Genomic DNA, 18,869 nt, shown 5'->3' on the forward strand with positions numbered 1-18,869 from the left:
ATCAGAATATGAGTCAAACCTTGGCAATATGTCTCCCTAATGAGCCTCGATTCATTATATTTACTGTCCGCCGCGTGGGTAGTTACTTGTCTAATGGTCGTCCTCCTCCTCCTCCTCCTCCTCCTCCTCCTCCTCCTCCTCCTCCTCCTCCTCCTCCTCCTGCTTCATCTTTCACCCTCCTCTTTCCTCCCACTAGTTCCCAATTTCTCCTCCTCCTCCTCCTCCTCCTTTATTTATGTCTTCTTCTATCGATCTTTCTTCTCGTTTATTCGTATTCTATCTATCTGTATCTTCCTGTTTTCTTCTTCTTCTTCTTCTTCTTCTTCTTCTTCTTCTTCTTCTTCTTCTTCTTCTTCTTCTTCATCGTTATCATTATTATCACTTTTTCTTCTTTTTTTTCATTATTCTTTGGTTCCTTTTTCGTGTCTAATAATGTCTTTGTATACCTTCTTATTTTCTTTATCATCATCATTATGTCTTCTTCTTCTTCTTCTTCTTTTTATTGTTATTATTCTATTTTTCCTACACCCTTCTTCTTTATTTCTCCTTTTTCTTCTTTATTAATGCCTTTTTTCCTCTTTCCTCCAATTATTCCATATTTTGCCTCTTCCTCTTCCATCAAATTCCCATTCTTCTTCTCCTCTTCCTCCTCCTCCTCTACTAATGTCTTCTCTCCTTCCTTTTCCTCTTCTCTGCCTCATTTACTCCATAGTTTTGACCCTCCTCCTCCTCCTCCTCCTCTTCCTCCTCCTCCTCCTCCTCCTCCTCTTCCTCCTCCCCCCTACACGACCTCCGGTATGTATCACTGTTCTATGGCGTGGTTTTGGTCACGATTTTTAAAGGTTTCCTAAATTTTCATGTCGTTATCTTTTTGTGGGCTGTGTTGTTGTTGTTGTTGTTGTTGTTGTTGTTGTTGTTGATGATGGTGGTGGTTGTTTGTTGTTATTTTCCTTCTTTATCTTCTTGTTATTTCTCTTTCTCTTGTTTTTTTTTCTTTAAATTGTTCAAGTTCACTCCTTCCTTCTTTCCCTCCTTTTCTTCTTCTTCTTCCTCCTATTTCTCTTTCTCTTCCTCCTCTTCTTCATTTTTCTTTCTTTTTCTTGCTCTTGTTTATCTTATTCTTTTTCTTCTCTGCTTTTCTTTTTCTCCTTCTTCTTCTTCCTCTTCTCCCTCTTCTTCTTCTTCTTTTCTTATTCATGCTCTTTTCTTCTTGTTACTGTCATTTGCTTTTCTTTGTTATTATTATGGACCAATCACAGAAGAGCTCACAAATCAACCAGCCAATCAGAAAGAAGCTAAGGAAACTAATCAGCCAATGAGGAAAGTAGTAAAATTTTATTATCGACCTTCACTAACTGTTTTCCTTAATGTGTTTTCTTTTTTTCTATTTTCTTCTACTTCCTGTTATTTATTTCTGTTATTCGTTATTCCTTATTTATTAGATCGTGTGTCATCTCCCAATGTCCTTTTTTTGTATTTATTTCCATTTCTTGTTGTCTCTGTTTATTCATATTTACTGTTTTCCTTTTTTCTGCTTTTTCACTTATTTTATTCATTACTTTTTTTTATCTCCAATTTTTACGTTATTCCTGCTTTTATTTTATTTTTCCCTATCTCCTACATTCGTAACTCTTTCTTCTCCCTCTCCTCCTCATTTTCTTTCATCTCCAAGTTTTATATCACTCACATTTTCTTTTATTTTCCCATCTACTTTCTTAATTTTGCTATTTATTCCTCCTTCTCCTCTTCTACATTCATCTCACACACACACTCTTTTTTCCCTTCTCTTACTACTACTCCTATTCCTCTTTCCCTTCTTTCTTCTCCTCTTTTACAATGACGAAGACTTTTTTTTCCCTTCTACTCCTGTTCCTTGTTCCTCCTCCTTTTCTTCTTCTACACTCATCCCAAGCTATTCTTTCCTTCTCCTCCTATTTCTATTCCTCCTCCTCCTTCTTTTCTACATATATCACACAATAATTTCCCTCTTCTTTTCCTTCTCCTCCTCCATCTCTACATCCATTTCGTATATTCTCCTCTTCTTACTTCTTACTTCTTACTCCTCTTCTTATTCCTCCTTTACACTTCTCACAAATAACTTTCCCCTATTAACTCGTTCTATATTCATCACTGTTAACGCTGTTTAAACTTATCATGACATTTCAGGGTTGTCACTGAGCGAAGGTAGGGAACTTCTTGTCTGGGTGAGTCTGGGAAGGAGAAAAAGAAGTTTGTTACAGAAATCAAAGTAACAGTAAGGGGGTTAGGGAGCGCTGGTGGGGGGAGAGATTCAGCGGGGAGGGGAAAGCTATGAATACACAAACTGGTGAATGAGTGGATAGATGGATAAGCTATTGGGTGTACAGGTGAGTGGACAGGTAGGTGGATGGTGTCAATTAGTGGATGTGTTAAGTGGATGAATGGAAAGTAACTAAACGGATAGATAGAGAGATATAAAGACTGACAGGTAAATAGATAGACAAACAGGTAGGTAGATAGGTAGACATACAGACAAATAGATAGACTTACAGATAGACTGAAAAAGATAAAGGATTGGTGGGTAAATAGAAAGAATGAAAAAAAGAAACAGACAAATAAACAAAAAAGATGAAAGGAAAGGTAAATAGATATAGATAGATAGATAGATAAGTAGATAGATACATAAACGCTTGTGTAAATAAATGAATACTAAAGTAACAAAGAGGAAAGAAGCAGAAAGTCAAAAATAAAAATGGTAAGAATTATTGCAAGTTAGTGAAAATAATCTTAAAGAGAAAAAGAAGAAATGAGAAAAAAGCTGTTTGTTCTTTAGCATTTTCTTTTTCCTTCATAACAAGGGCGATGACAACAACAACAACAACAACAACAACAACAACAACAACAACAACAACTAAAACAAAAACAACAACAATAATAATGATAATAATAATAATAAGGACGAGAGCAAGAACAAGAATAACAGAACCAGTAACGATAACAATAACAACAAATAATATTGACAAAGGCGATAAATTTTACAACTAGAAAAACATCAATATACAACCACATTTTTTTTTTTTCCCAAACTTGCTCCTTCCTTTCTTCCCTCCTCCTCCATACTTCCCCCCTCTCTCTCTCTCTCTCTCTCTCTCTCTCTCTCTCTCTCTCTCTCTCTCTCTCTTCCACTGTAGCTTTCTCTCCTCTTCTTTCTTTCCTTCACCTCATTCCTTCCTCCGGCTTTCCATTTTCTTTCTTTTCTCTTCTTCTCTGCCATTCATCATTATTCCTGTTTTATTCTTTTCTTTTCTTCTATCTCATTCTATTTTATTACTTCCTGTTTACATGTGTTTTCTCTTTCCTTTGTTTATTCATTCTCCGTAGCTCCTTTTCTTCCTCCTCCCTTTGTCTTTTCTCATTTTTTTATTCTCTCTCTTCTTCATCTATTTACTCTTTCAATTCTTTCTCCTCTCTTTCTCTTCATTCCCTCGCTACAATTATCCTCTTCTCCCTCCCTCCATGACTTTCTTTTTCCTCCCTCGTCCTTGTCCTCCTCCTCCTCCTCCTCCTCCTCCTCCTCCCTCTTGTTCTCTTCCTCCCAACTCTTCCTCTCCTTAATCATCCTTCTCTTCCCTCTCCTCCCTCTCGTTTCTCTTCCTCCCTTCCTTCTTTCCTTTAACCATCTTGCTTCTTCCCCTCTTCCTCCCTTCCTCCTTTCCTAATCCCTTCCTCCCTCTCCTCTTCCTCTTTTCTCTAGTCATCTTCCCTTCTTCACTCCTTTCTTTATTCCTTAACCATCCTTCTTATCCTCTCCCTTCCCTTCCTCCCTTCCATCTTTCGCTACCCAACTCTAGTCTCCCTCCCTCTCCCTCTCTCTCCCTCTCCCGGGCAACCCTTTCACCTACGCCGACCCTTCCTCCCCCTCCTTCACCCCTCCCCCCGTCTCCTCCCCAGGGCCGAAAGCTTGCGCCGCAGGGGAGCAATGACTGGCTAGCACTCATTTGCAATACAATTCTCCCTGGCTGATTTGTCATTGTCGGCTGGGGGGCGGGGATGGGGGTGGAGGGAGAGGGAGAGGGGGAGGGGTCATGGTAGAGGTGGTGTGCTTGGGAGTTACTGTGTGTTTGTAGGGGTGTCTGTCTGTGTGTGTGTGTGTGTGTGTGTGTGTGTGTGTGTGTGTGTGTGTGTGTGTGTGTGTGTGTGTGTGTGTGTGTGTGTGTGTGTGTGGTGTGGGGGAGGTGGTGGTGTGTCCGGGGTGCGCGTGTGTGTGTTGGTGTGTTTGTAGGGGCGTGTGCTGGGGAGAGGGTGGTAGGAGTGTGTGTGTGTGTGTGTGTGTGTGTGTGTGTGTGTGTGTGTGTGTGTGTGTGTGTGTGTGTGTGTGTGTGTGTGTGTGTGTGTGTGTGTGTGTGTGTGTGTGTGTGTGTGTGTGTGTGTTAGTGAGAGAGGAGAGGGAAAGGAACAAAATGAATAAAAATAGCGCTGATGATGATAATGATAAAGATAAACTCACTACTACACAAACTTTTTCCTCGTCTTCCATTTTCTTTACTTATCTTACCCTTTTTGCTTCTCCCCTTTATCGTTCCTTACCTTGCCTACCTCATCATCATATTTTGTCCATCTATTCCATTTACCTATCTTCCTATCCCCCTTCATACACCCACATCAAAACACACGCAAATACCCACAATCCCACACACACACCTACACTCCCATCCTATCCACACACACACACACACACACACACACACACACACACACACATCAAATCCTCATTCTATTCACCAAAACACACCTAAAACCAACACACGCAATCCACACATACACCCCACACCTGCATTCACACACCTACACCTTAATTACCGTACCTTACTCCCCTCCACACCTCCAGCCACACCACCCACACTGCCCATAGCCGCTCCACACCTGCCCACACCTGCTGATGGGCGGCTCACCTGAGGAGGGCCCATAGATCACACAGGTACATGGGTTAGCATTGTCTGCATGGTGATTAGCATTGGTCGCCGCGTCCCGAAGCTATACAGGTGAATTCATTACCAGATCGCTCATTTGGCCAGGTAAGGGCGGTGGGAGGCGGGAGGATGAGGGAGAGGTGGGTGGATGGGTGAATAGGGAATAGGAAGAAAGATGGATTAGGATTAGAGGTTGAAGGCAAGGATACAGGGAATGGAGAGGTGAGAAGGAAGGATACGAGAGATGGGGAGAGAAAGAGATATGGAAGATTGGAATAAGAGAGAGATGGAAGAATGGGGATAGAGGGAAGGGAATAGAAGACTGAAAGGAAAAAAATAGGGAAGAAAGGGAGAGGAGTGATAAATAGGAGATAGAGAGAGAAAAAGGGATCAGGAAGATAATAGAAATGGAGAGAAAAGGGAGGGAGGGAGGGAGGGAAGGAAAGGAAGAAGGGGGAATGAAGGAAGGAAGGAAGGAAGGAAGGAAGGAAGGAAGGAAGGAAGGAAGGAAGGAAGGAAGGAAGGAAGGAAGGAAGGTCAGCAGAGAAGAGGGAAGGGAGAGAAGCGGAAGAAGGGATGGTGGAGAGAGAGAGAGAGAGAGAGAGAGAGAGAGAGAGAGAGAGAGAGAGAGAGAGAGAGAGAGAGAGAGAGAGAGAGAGAGAGAGAGAGAGAGAGAGGACTGGGAGATATGTAGATAAAGGAAGAAGAGAGTAAAATTTAAAACGCGAAGAGAAAGAAATGTAGAGAGGACGAAAGAAAAGAAATAAAAAATAAACAAAATAAAATAAAGTAGAAAATAAACATTGGCAAGGAGACAGGAAGAGGAAGAAAGAACATAATGAGAAAGAAAAAAAAAAAAGGAGAACGTAGGCTAGAAGAGAGAGGAAGGAACTGGGAAGGAGGGAGGGAAGGGAGGAGGAGAGAGAAAGAGAGAGAGAGAGAAAAAGAGGAAGGGTTGATGGGCAGGTAAGTTTACATTAATTGCTACCTTTATTTGGGTCCTCCCTTCACCTTACAATTTATCATCCCTTATTCTCTTCTTTCCCTTCCTTTATCATCTCTTAATCACTCTTTCATCACTCTTCCTCTCAACACAGTCACTCAAAATTAAGCCAAAAATATAGTACAGCTACAAATACACGTACAAGAAATCTAATTAAAGAAAGGTAAGCAAAGGTAAAGGGAGGAGATATTAAGAGTAAAATCCAGGTACATCTGACAGGTAAGAGAGGTAATTAAGTTGTAGGTAAAGGTGTGTTGTTTAGTTATTATTCGTGTTTAGTGGAGAAGTGAAGGGGGGAAGGGAAGGGAAAGGCGGAAGAGGAAGAGGGAAAGGGAGAGGGAGCTTAGATATGAGTAACACACGAAAATGAAAATAAAAATGCAAAACAAAAAAAAAAAAGAAAATAACGAAAAAGAATATAAACATGAAAGAAAATATGATGAAAATTTGGAGAGAGAGAGAGAGAGAGAGAGAGAGAGAGAGAGAGAGAGAGAGAGAGAGAGAGAGAGAGAGAGAGAGAGAGAGAGAGAGAGAGAGAGAGAGAGAGAGGATAATAATGAGGGTTGCCAAACACTATTAAGGTGAATTATCGATATCAGTTCTCCCTTTAACCTTCTCTGCCCTTTAAACTTTGAAATCCAGGTAAACGCAAGTAAGTCTCTCTGGACAGGTGAGTTTTTCCCGTCCAGTCATTAGCATACTGTTCTGCCTATCTAGTGCATGTCTGTCTGTCTGTCTGTCTTAAATTGCTAGCCTTTCTATCCATCTGTCTATTTGTATTTAACTGTCTATTATTTTGTTATTTTTTTTTGTCTGTTTTTCAAAGTCTGTCTGTCAATTTGTTTGTCTATCTGTAATTTGTTAGTTTAGATTTTTTTTGGTCTATGTATCTACCTGTTTATTTATCTATCTATTTATCTATCACTGTCTATTTGCATAACTTTGTCTATCTTTTCATTTGTCAATATATTTGCTTTCTTATCTATTTTGTTAAAGTTTATATTTGTCTGCTTCTGTCTATCTATCTGTTTCTCTGCCCTTTAGTTTGCCTGTGTGTCTGTTTCTTTGTCTATTTGTCTTTCTGTTTACCTATGTGTTCGCTTGCCTGTTTGTCTCTCTGTCTGTCTGTCTGTCTGTCTGTCTGTCTGTCTGTCTGTCTGTCAGTGCCACTAAATGTTTATCTGTCTGTATGCCTATTCATTCACCTGTCTAATAACTGTCTTTGTATCTACCTGTCATTCACTACCTCCTTCATTCCCTCCCTTCACTTCCATCTCTTTCCTTCTCTCCCTTCCTCCATCTCTCTCTTTAGCACATTTTCATTATCCCCTATTTCTTCGCCTCAAATGTTCCTTTCTCTTGGCAATTTTTTTTTTTTTCAGCTTAATTTCTTCATTACCTCATTTCTCTTCACCTGTACCGAGTCTCGCGCACCAGGCCAGTTTTTACCTCACCTGGCGTACCTGGGGCCGGCTCTAATGAGGCAAAAAACACTACCTGAGCTAATTAAATCTACTTATGATGATATTTGTACGAGAAATGCGAGGTATATGATCATTATGCTAGAAGGGAATGCTTGTGATATTCTCTCTCTCTCTCTCTCTCTCTCTCTCTCTCTCTCTCTCTCTCTCTCTCTCTCTCTGTTTCTTTTTCCAGGCTTTTTCTTTTCTTTCTTTCTTTCTGTTTTTGCTGTTGTTGTTGTTGTTGTTGTTGTTGTTGTTGTTGTTGTTGTTGTTGTTGTTGCTTTTCTTTTCTTCCTTTCGTTACTTTTATCTTCATTCTTACTCGTTCTTTTCTTACCTTTTCTTTCTTTCTTTCTTTTGTTGTTGTTAGTTATTTTTCGATTTTCCTTCTTCCTCGATACTTTCATCCTCTCCATCTTTATCCCTTTCTTTTATTCAAATACTCTTATAACTTTTATTTCCCACTTCCTTTGCATTCGTTATTTTCCCTTTTCCTTATTATTTTCCCACCTTCCATAAATCAATTAAATAATTCATTTCCTCTTTCCTTTTTTTTTTATTTATTATTGTATTTTCGATTCCTACTATACCCTCTCTCTCTCTCTCTCTCTCTCTCTCTCTCTCTCTAGTTATCTGTCCATCTGGCCGGCTATCTTTCAGAGCGCCCCGCCTGTGCACCATTTACTTATTACTAGATCATATCATTGCCCCACACAGAAAATAATTGGCTATCTTCTCTCCCTCTTCTCCCTTTCCCCCTTTCCTTCTTTTCTTTTCTCTCTTCCTGTTTTACGTTATCGTCTTTTCTGATTCTCTAGTTCTTCTCGGTGTTTTTGTTTCTCTGTTCGTTTATTTTTTTCTCTCTTGTTCTTTCTCTGTTTTTATTCCATTTTTTCTTTCTATTTCTGATTTTTTTTTTTTTTGTTTCCCTCTTGTTTTTTTTTTTGGTATTCATTTTTGTATTTTTTCCAGTTGCTTTTTCTTATCTTCTTGTTTCCTCTCTTTCATTTTCTTTCATTTTCTCATCATCTGTTATTTCTCTTTTACTTTTTATCTAGCGCATTTTTTTCTTATCCTATTCTTTATTCTTTATTTTTCATCTTTATCACCTACTTCTTTTTGCATTCCATCTCCTCTTCTTCCATTATTTTTTTCTCTTCTTTCCACCTCCCTCTCTTCATTTTCTATTTCCTTTCCTAGTATTCGTTTTCTTCTCCTCTTCCTTGCCTATTTACTCTTCTTCCCCATTCTATTCCTTCCTTACTTTTATCCCTTCTTCTTCCTCTTCCATCTTCTTTCCCATTATTCGTTCTCTTATTCCTTCTCCTTCTTTACCTCTCTTCTATTTTTCCATTAAATTTCTTTCCCTACTTTCACTTTTTTTTTCCCTAGTATTCTCTCTCTCTCTCTCTCTCTCTCTCTCTCTCTCTCTCTCTCTCTCTCTCTCTCTCTCTCTCTCTCTCTCTCTCTCTCACTATGCTATGATTAAATGCTATCTTAGTTCTCGTCACTCCTCCTCCTCCTCCTCCTCCTCCTCCTCCTCCTCCTCCTCCTCCTCGTCATCTCCTTTCCTGCACCTCCTGTCTGCAGTGATTAACTAATATGATGGTGTGTTCGTCTACCTGGGACAATGGCAATTAGGAGGTGATTAGACATGGGGTTTGCATCTCTAATTGCTTGTTTGGGCACCTGTGTGTGTGTGTGTAGATGTGTGCGTGCGGCAATAGTAGTAATGCTTGTGGCAGTAGTAGTAGTAGTAGTAGTAATAGTAGTAGTGAAAAGAGAAGACAATTAATTTATTTCTTCATTATTAATCAATTTTACTTAACAACTCATTCATTTATTCACTTTCTCATCTGTAGTGACTCATTTAAGTAGAAGAGATAACAGGCCACACTTAACGCAACCATAACTACAACAAACCTAACTTAAACACACGACACCTAAAAAAATAAACAAATTAATAAAAATGTGATATGATAACGAAAGAAGGAAATAACGATGAAAGGAGAGGAAGAGATAATATAACAAACAGGATAAAGAAGCGTAACTCGTAAAAAAAAATAAAGAAATGACTAAAAAGGGAAGAAGATTAAGGAAGAAGGAAATTATGAAGGACGAAGGAGGGAGAGGAAGAGATAATATGATAAACAGGAGAAAGGAGAAGAGAACGTGTAGGAATAATGAAGAGTGAAGGAGAAGGTGTGTAGACAAGATAAATAGGAGGAGGAGGAGGAGAAGAAGGAAGAAGAAGAAGAAGAAGAAGAAGAAGAAGAAGAAGAAGAAGAAGAAGAAGAAGAATGAAGAATGAGAGAAGAGAAACTATATAAATAAAAGATAATAAACATGAAAATTGTTTAAAAATTCTCTATTTTTTCCTAATAAAGTGAATGGAAGAAAAGAAACAACGATGAAAGAAATGAGGAAAGAAAGAAAGAAGGTAAAGAAAAAAGAAAGAATAGGAAGGAGGAAGAAAAAATGGGGCGAATGAATAAATGAATAAATTAAATGAAGAAAATGAAAAAAAGAAAAATAATGAAAAAAAGTGAGAAATAAACGAAGATAAAGAGAAACAGGATCAGAAAAGAAGAAGAAGAAGAAGAAGAAGAAGAAGAAGAAGAAGAAGAAGAAGAAGAAGAAGAAGAAGAAGAAAAGAAGATGATGATGATGATGATGATGATGATGATGATGATGATGATGAAGAAGAAAGAAAAACAAACAAGGAAAAGAAATAAACAAAAAAAAAAAAAAAAGAATAACAACAAAAACAGGAGCAAAAATAATAGTACAAAACGAGAGAGAGAGAGAGAGAGAGAGAGAGAGAGAGAGAGAGAGAGAGAGAGAGAGAGAGAGAGAGAGAGAGAGAGAGAGAGAGAGAAGGAAGGCACGAGGGGAGAGGGAGAAAAAGAAAAAGAGTATAACAGAAGGCAGGGAGAGGCAGGGGGGAGGAAGGGAGTAGCAAGGGAGGGGGAGGGGAGGGAGGTCGCCTTTCTAATGCTCCTCAACACCAAATATGCTTCAAGGTATAAACGAGAATATTAGTTGGTGTCTACAGCTTATTCAGGAGGGAAGGGAAGGGTGGGGGGAGGGAGGGAGGAAGGGGGAGGAGGGAGGGATGGAGGGAAAGATGAGAAAGAGAAGAAATAAGATGCAAGGGGAGTAAGCAAGTAATTTTTGATGGTAAGGGAAGAGAAGGGGAGGAAGGAGAATGAGGAGGAGGGAATGGAGAAACGATGGGAGGGAAGAGTGAGGAGGGGGAGAAAATGTATGGAAGAAGAGTAGATTGAGTAATTTTGTGGGGGGAAAGGAAAGGAAGGGAGAAGAGGGAGAGGAGAAGAATGGGGAGGAAAAGATGGGGAGAAGAATGAAAAGATAAAAAAATGAGATACAAGGAGAGTGAAGAGTAATAATTTTTGGAGGGAAAGGAAAGGAAGGAAGAGGAGGAGAAGAACAGAAGGAAGTAGAGAAAGATGGAAGAATGAGAAAAGATAAGAAAAAGGAAGCGAAAGCAAATATAACATTTTTTAGGGGAAGAAAGGAAGGAAGGAAGGAAGGAAGGAAGGAAGGAAGGAAGGAAGGAAGGAAGGAAGGAAGGAAGGAAGGAAGGAAGGAAGGAAGAAAGGAAGGAAGGGGGGGGAGAGAGAGAGAGAGAGAGAGAGAGAGAGAGAGAGAGAGAGAGAGAGAGAGAGAGAGAGAGAGAAACACAAACAGAACAGACACATAGATAGAAAGAAAAGAAAGAAGATAAACAAACATGACAACAGGAGAAGTACATAGAAAGACAAGCTAGATAAAAAAAAAACACAAACAAGATAGAAAAAATAAATAGAGAGATAAGGATGATAACAAAAACTAACATACAAAACAAACTTAATAATAAAAAAAAACTCTTTTTGGTGATAACGAGTCAACCTGATCTGCTTATTACCAATGTACGGGTGGGAGGACAGGACAGAAATGAGACAAGGTTTCTCCCCGCCCACCTCACGTCTCCCTCCAGCAAACCAGAGGCAGGAAATGAAAAATATTTAATGATACTTTGCGGGGGAGTCTGAGGTAGAATTCTATTGTAATGAGAGAAATTAGAACGAAGATATTAGGGAAGGGGAGAAAAGAGGAGTAAAGGTCTCTCTCTCTCTCTCTCTCTCTCTCTCTCTCTCTCTCTCTCTCTCTCTCTCTCTCTCTCTCTCTCTCTCTCTCTCTCTCTGTTGTTGATGAAGCACCTTGTTCTTATTCTTCTCTTCACCTCATTTATCTCTTTCCTTTACTTACCCTTCATTTCCTTCACCTCTGCACCTGTTTTTTATCTTCCTCCCTCCACCTCCTCTTCCTCCTCCTTCCCCCTCTTCATCATCATTACCTTCCTCCCTAGTTCCTTTCCTTCCATTCGTCTTCCCCCTTTATGCTACTGTTCTTTGTTTTTCTGTATTCTTTTTCCTCTTTCTCTTCCTCCTCCTCCTCCTCTTTCGCGACCACATCCGCTACAACCATCACCTCCTCCTCCTCTCTTCCCTCACTATCATCATCTCCCCTCTTCTTCCCTAGACGTTCCAAAACCATCTCTAACTCCATAGCAATTAACCCTAGACCAGAAAACCTACCCTAAATCTCGCCAAAATTTCCCTAAACACTCGTCAAATTTACCCTAGGGAACATTAATTTCTCCCTAGCGTCCCGTGGCGGCGGTGCATCGGGCGGTGGTGCAGAGGAAGGGTCGGTAACTTGGTGTTGTCATCACCTCTGTCTTAGCGAGGAGAAAATTATATACTAGTAGAGGTGATAAGATGATGTGAAGAAGGAGAGAACAGAGGGAAGGAATGCTGGCTGGGTGGAGAGAGGGAGAGAAGGATGGAAGGAAGGAAGAGAGAGAGAGAGGTCGGGTGGAGGAAGAGAAATCGATACGAGGACTTCAAGGGAGAGAAAACGAGGGAGAGAAAGGGGAGAAAAGGGAAGAGAAAAATGGGGTGGGGAGGGGTGGTAGAGGAAATGAAGGAGACTGAAAAGGGTGAGGAACGGGGAGGAAAGGGTTAAAATGGTGAAGAGGGGAGAAATGAAGAAAGAGAAGATGGAAAATAGGGAAGAATAGAAGGGGAATTGAATAGAAAGAAGGAAGAGAAGCAAAAGAAGCAAGAGAGAAGAAAAGAGGGACTGAAAGAAGAGAAGAAAACGAAAGGGAGAATAGGAAAAGAATAAAGAAAGGGGAGAAATAAAAGAAGAGGAATAAGGAAAGAGAAGCTAAGACGGTATAGAGAAGAAAAAGTGAAGGAAGGAAGGAAGAAAAGGTAAAATAAACAGAGTGAGGGAAAAGAATGAAGAGAGTGAGAGAAGGAGAGGAGGGAGAGAAGGAAGAGAGAGGGAGAGGGAGAAGTAAGGGTGATTTTATCAGATGGCCCCTTTAAAGAAATGGTGGTGGTTGGGATTTAAATCATCACTATTAGTGCTACCAACCATCACCACCACTACCATCATCACCATCACCACCACCACCATCATCACCATCACCACTATCACCACCACCACCATCACCACTATCATCACCATTCATCACCATCATTTTCACTATCACCACTACCACCACCATCACCACCACAATCATTTACATTCATCACTACAATTTTTGCTTATAAATTTTTAAGTAATACCTTTTTAATTGTGATTTTCCTTTCTTTCCTTTCTTCTTTTTCTTCCATCTTCGTCTTCCTGTTCTTTTTTTCCTCTTCCTTTTCTTCTTTCTCTTTACTTTCCTTTCTCCCTTCTCTTCTGTCTATTTGTCTCTTTCATCATTCCTATTTTCTCCTCCTCCCTTCCTTTCTATCTTATATCCTCCTACTCCTCCTCTTTCTCTCCTTTCTCTCTCTTCTTCCTACATGTTCTTCTCTTGGTCTCTCTTTGCCCATCCTTTTCAATCTTTCTCTTCTCCTTTCTCCTCCTCCTCCTCCTCTTTTTCTTTTCCTTTCCTTCTTTTCATCATCATCATCATCATCATTACCATCATCAACTTTCTTTTTCCCTTCTTCTTCTTCTTCTTCTTCTTCTTCTTCTTCTTCTTCTTCTTCTTCTTCTTCTCCTCCTCCTCCTCTTCCTCCTCCTCCTCCTCCTGATACTCATCGTAATAACACTCCCAATCTTCACGACAATGACTCGATACGTCAATTACTCTTCCAGGAGGAGGAGGAGGAGGAGGAGGAGGAGGAGGAGGAGGAGGAGGAGGAGGGAAAGAGAAAAGCTAAGTGAGGAACGAAGGTATGCAGAGTGAAATAGAGAGAGAGAGAGAGAGAGAGAGAGAGAGAGAGAGAGAGAGAGAGAGAGAGAGAGAGAGAGAGAGAGAGAGAGAGAGAGAGAGAGAGAGAGAGAACCGCATAGTAGTACAAATATAATCAAAAGAAAAAAAAATAGAGGAAAGGAGACGAAGAAGAGGAAGAAGAAGAAGGAAAAGAAAGAAGAGGGGAAAAAGAAGAGTGATTATAGCAGAGAGGAAGGGGAGAGGGGAAAGGGGAAAGAATAGTGAAGACAGTGCGAAGATAGTGAGAGCAGGGAGAGGGAGAAGAGAGAGAGGAGAGAGATAATGAGAGGGAGAGGGAAAGAGAGGGGAGGGGGGTAGGGAGTGGTTGCTTGCACGATTTTGAAAGTGATATTGCATTGTGGGAGAGAAGAGGGTAAATGTGGCCAAAGGGTTGGATAAAGGGTTGGACTGTGTTGGATTAAATTGAATAAAGGGTTGAGTTTTGTTGATAAAGGGTTGATTTGTGTTGATAAAGGGTTGATTTGTGTTGATAAAGGGTTAATTTGTGTTGATAAAGGGTTGTGTTGATAAAGGGTTGTGTTGATAAAGGCTTGATTCTTTTGATAAAGGTTGGATTGTGTTGATAAAGGCTTGAATTGTGTTGGTAAAGGGTTAATTTGTGTTGATAAAGGGTTGAATTCTGTTGATAAAGGGTTGTGTTGATAAAGGGTTGATTTGTGTTGATAAAGGGTTAATTTGTGTTGATAAAGGGTTAATTTGTGTTGATAAAGGGTTGATTATGTTGATAAAGGGTTGATTATGTTGATAAAGGGTTGATTGTGTTGATAAAGGCTTGGATTGTGTGGATAAAGGGTTGAATTCTGTTGATAAAGGGTTGTGTTGATAAAGGTTGGATTGTGTTGATAAAGGATTGACTGTGTTGATAAAGGGTTGAATTGTGTTGATAAAGGGTTGACTGTGTTGATAAAGGGTTGAATTGTGTTGATAAAGGGTTGGATTGTGTTGATAAAGGGTTGATTGTGTTGATAAAGGGTTGATTGTGTTGATAAAGGGTTAATTTGTGTTGATAAAGGGTTAATTGTGTTGATAAAGGGTTGATTTGTGTTGATAAAGGGTTAATTTGTGTTGATAAAGGGTTGGATTGTGCTGGATAAAGGATTGTATTGGAAACGCTGGTGGATTGCGGCTAAATTCCACATGCGGTATTGGATAAGTGTTCAGATCCTCCTACTTAGAATTTAGTGGATGAAAAGAGAATTAGCTTCAGGATTAAAAGAAAAATTTTGTGACGGTGTTGTGACTGGTGGACAGTGATGATGATAGTGTAGTATGAAATAGTGACTACACCTTAAAGACAGTGATGGGTGGATGAAAACAGTGACTAGTGGATGAAGGTTGTCAAGATTGGATAAAAGAAAATGATAAAAGAAAATGATAATGGCAGTGATAATGACAGTGATAATGGCAGTGAGAATGGCAGTGATAAAGATAAGAATAATGACACAGAGACCTAACAAAAATAACGAAAAAATAAAAAAAATAGTGATAAAAATAGTGTTTCAGGATAAAGATAAAGATGAAGATAGTGAATTGTGGATTAGATACGAGTGGATAGTGAAATTTTCTAGCAGACAGTGATAATGATAGATAAGTGTTAATTCTCTCTCTCTCTCTCTCTCTCTCTCTCTCTCTCTCTCTCTCTCTCTCTCTCTCTCTCTCTCTCTCTCTCTCTCTCTCTCTCTCTCTCACCTGTAATGATCACTCAGGTATTTGTTTATTCTTGTGCGGAGAGAGAGAGAGAGAGAGAGAGAGAGAGAGAGAGAGAGAGAGAGAGAGAGAGAGAGAGAGAGAGAGAGAGAGAGAGAGAGAGAGAGAGAGAGAGAGAGAGAGAGAGAGAGAGAGAGAGAGAGAGAGAGAGAGAGAGAGAGAGAGAGAGAGATGGGAGAAAGAAGCAAGAAAGATGGGAAGTAATAAAAATTTTGAGAGGAGGAAAGAGAAGAGAGAGAGATTGAGACATAACGAAGAAAACGAAGAAAAGGAAGACAAAAAAAGAAGAAAATTGAAAGAAAGGAAAAGGAAAAGTAAATAAAACAAAGAATGAGAAAAGGAGAGAATTAAAAACAAATTAAGAGAAATTACATTCAACCTAACTTGATTTTTACTATATATATCACAATACTCTCTCTCTCTCTCTCTCTCTCTCTCTCTCTCTCTCTCTCTCTCTCTCTCTCTCTCTCTCTCACCTGTGGGCAGCACCGGACACTGCATCATCAGCTGGCCATGTTTACCTGTGGAAGATAGACAGTTAATTAAGCACGCGTCTCACCTGTTTATTTGAGAGAGAGAGAGAGAGAGAGAGAGAGAGAGAGAGAGAGAGAGAGAGAGAGAGAGAGAGAGAGAGAGAGAGAGAGAATCACACACTCAAGAACATCCATTACCAGATGAGTTTTCTTTCACACACACACACACACACACACACACACACACACACACACACACACACACACACACTAGGCCGCAAGGTAAGGGTCCAAAGGGGGGAAAGAGGAGGATCTAGGGGGTAGGGGAGGGTCCAGTGGGAGGGGAAGGGGAAAGGGAAGGGGGAGGGGGTAGATGGCGCGGCGTTGTAATAACAGGCTTGGCATCAGTTAGTGTTTGTTGGTCACAGCAGGAAGGACACGACTCACGGATACTCTCTCTCTCTCTCTCTCTCTCTCTCTCTCTCTCTCTCTCTCTCTCTCTCTCTCTCTCTCTTCATTGTTTTCTTTCCTCTCCTACTTTTACTTTCTTCCACCTTTCTTATTTTTCTATTTCCTTTTTTATGTTTATTTCTTCATTGTCTTATTTGCATTTTCTCTCTCTCTCTCTCTCTCTCTCTCTCTCTCTCTCTCTCTCTCTCTCTCTCTCTCTCTCTCTCTGCTTATTTTCCTTGACTTTCTCCATTCTTTTGTTCCTCTCTCTCTCTCTCTCTCTCTCTCTCTCTCTCTCTCTCTCTCTCTCTCTCTCTCTCTCTCTCTCTCTCACTTCCTTCCCACTTTCCCTTCCTCTCTACACATCCTATTCTTCCTTATTCTTGTACTTTATCATCCTTCCTTTATTTATCTCCTTTCCTCCTCTTTCTACGACAAACATAAATACATCTGCCTATTAAGAGAAGGGATATTAGAAGCCTAACGTAATCTTGTACAAATATGAAAAGATAGATTAATAAATATATGTAAAGAAATGCAATGAAGTGTTTTATTTTCCTCATCTTTTCACTTTCTTTTTATTATCTTTCATTTTTCTCTTCTCTTTCCTCAGTTTTACTTTTTTCCCCCATTTGTTATCCTGCAAATAAGTGTTTTTTTTTCTTTCTAATCTTTATTTTATCTTTCTACTCTTTTTCTTTCTCTTTTCTCTCTCTCTCCTCACTCTTTTTCCTTTCCTCTATTCTCCCAATTACGTAAATAAATCTTGTGTTTTGTCATGTTTTTTTTTTCCTTTCTATTCCTTTTCCTTTTTTTCCTTGCTCTCTCTTCAGCCTTTCCCCTTTCTCTTTTTCCCAAATAAGTAAGCAAATCCTACTTTTCTTTCACCTACTACTTTCCTTCTCCATTTCTTTCCCCTCCTTTCTCTTCAGCATATCTCCTTTCTCTTCTCCTCTCCTCTCCTCTCCTCCCAAATAAGTAAACATATCTCATTATATAATTTTCTCATCCTAATAGTTTCCTTCTTTCTCTCTTCTCTCTCTATTTAATCTTTCCCTCAAAACAAGTAAACTTTTTTTCTTTTATCCTCGTACTTATCTCTTCCCTTTCCTTTCTCTTCTCTCCCTTTAGCATCAACCCTTTCTCTCCACGTCCTATTCCCACACCCCCCACCACCACCACCACCACCACCACCACCACCACCACCCTCTTGCATACTTCTCACACTCAGCACAAACATTTTCTCTGACCCCACCAGGAGTTTGTGCCCCGTAAGACCTGCCTTGTATTGTTTTCATGGGGCGGAGGTCACCTGGGGGCTCGCGCGCTGACCGGGTGGGCCATGGGTCAGGGTGAGGCAGAGGTGGGGTAGGGTGAGACTAGGTAAGGTTGGGTAAGGCTGCGTTAAGGTGTAGCGTGTGTGTGTGTGTGTGTGTGTGTGTGTGTGTGTGTGTGTGTGTGTGTGTGTGTGTGTGTGTGTGTGTGTAAACTTGTGGGTATTTTTTGAGTATATGTGGGTATTTCTAGCTATGTAGGCATGTGTGGGTATATTTTTGGGTATTTTTGGGTATGTGTGGGTATATTTGTGTGTATTTTGTGGGTATATAAGTGTGTAGGAGTCAATATTTTTGTGCGTAAGTGGATAAGTGTTTGGATAAGGTGAGCATGTGGATATGTGGAACTAATACGACTTATTAAACACCCATTCACACTGACACTATATTCATCCCCTCTCCCTCTCTCTCTCTCTCTCTCTCTCTCTCTCTCTCTCTCTCTCTCTCTCTCTCTCTCTCTCTCTCTTGGGCAATCTCTCCATCGCTGGGAGGACAAATTGCAGCGGTAGGAAGCTGATAACCCGGTAATTCTCAAGTCTGATTGTGATTCTTATCAGCCTAACCACCACCACCACCACCACCACCACCACCACCGCTATTATCACCACTACTACTATCACCAAAACTGCTCCTCCTCCTCTTCTTCTTTCTTCTACTACTACTACTACTACTACTGTTACTACTATTATTGCTCTTGGTGCTGGTACTACTACTACTACTACTACTACTACTACTACTACTACTTTCACTACCAGTATCATTTTATCACCCTTACCTCTATCACTACCACCACCACCACCGCCACAACAACAACAACAACAACAACAACAACAACAAACAACAACTACTACTACTGACAACAACAACAACACCAGTACTATTACCACCACCACCACCACCACCACCACACAGACAGTAGCCAGCACCACACAATCACCACCACCACCACCACCACCACCACAATCACCCACAATCACATGCAAATCACCGCCATTTATACCTTCGTTCCCACCTGTGCTTAACGCGCCAATACAGCCAATCACACGCGTTTCCAATCAGGGTTATCGCCACAAATGCCGCAACGCTATTGGTTGCCGCCGCCCATCACGCCCTCCCATTGGTCCCCAGCTGGGCGCCTTGACTGCATAATGAGCGGTGATTGGCTGGTCTGTTCAGTAAAGGATGT

General features: G+C 40.4%; 1 long non-coding RNA gene across 2 annotated transcripts in view; it reads right to left on the bottom strand.

Moving 5' to 3' along the window:
• Window positions 1-785: 785 nt before the first annotated feature.
• The window catches only part of LOC135094279 (uncharacterized), a 220,936-nt gene continuing 202,852 nt past the window's right edge, over window positions 786-18,869 (bottom strand). For both annotated transcript variants that reach the window (XR_010263726.1, XR_010263727.1), the window contains 2 exons: window positions 15,903-15,947; window positions 786-2,210 (listed from right to left, as the gene is read on the bottom strand). This is a non-coding gene — a long non-coding RNA (uncharacterized LOC135094279). The remainder of the gene's footprint in view (window positions 2,211-15,902; window positions 15,948-18,869) is intronic.

Source organism: Scylla paramamosain, chromosome 45 (assembly GCF_035594125.1).
Source record: "Scylla paramamosain isolate STU-SP2022 chromosome 45, ASM3559412v1, whole genome shotgun sequence".
Taxonomy (NCBI): domain Eukaryota; kingdom Metazoa; phylum Arthropoda; class Malacostraca; order Decapoda; family Portunidae; genus Scylla; species Scylla paramamosain.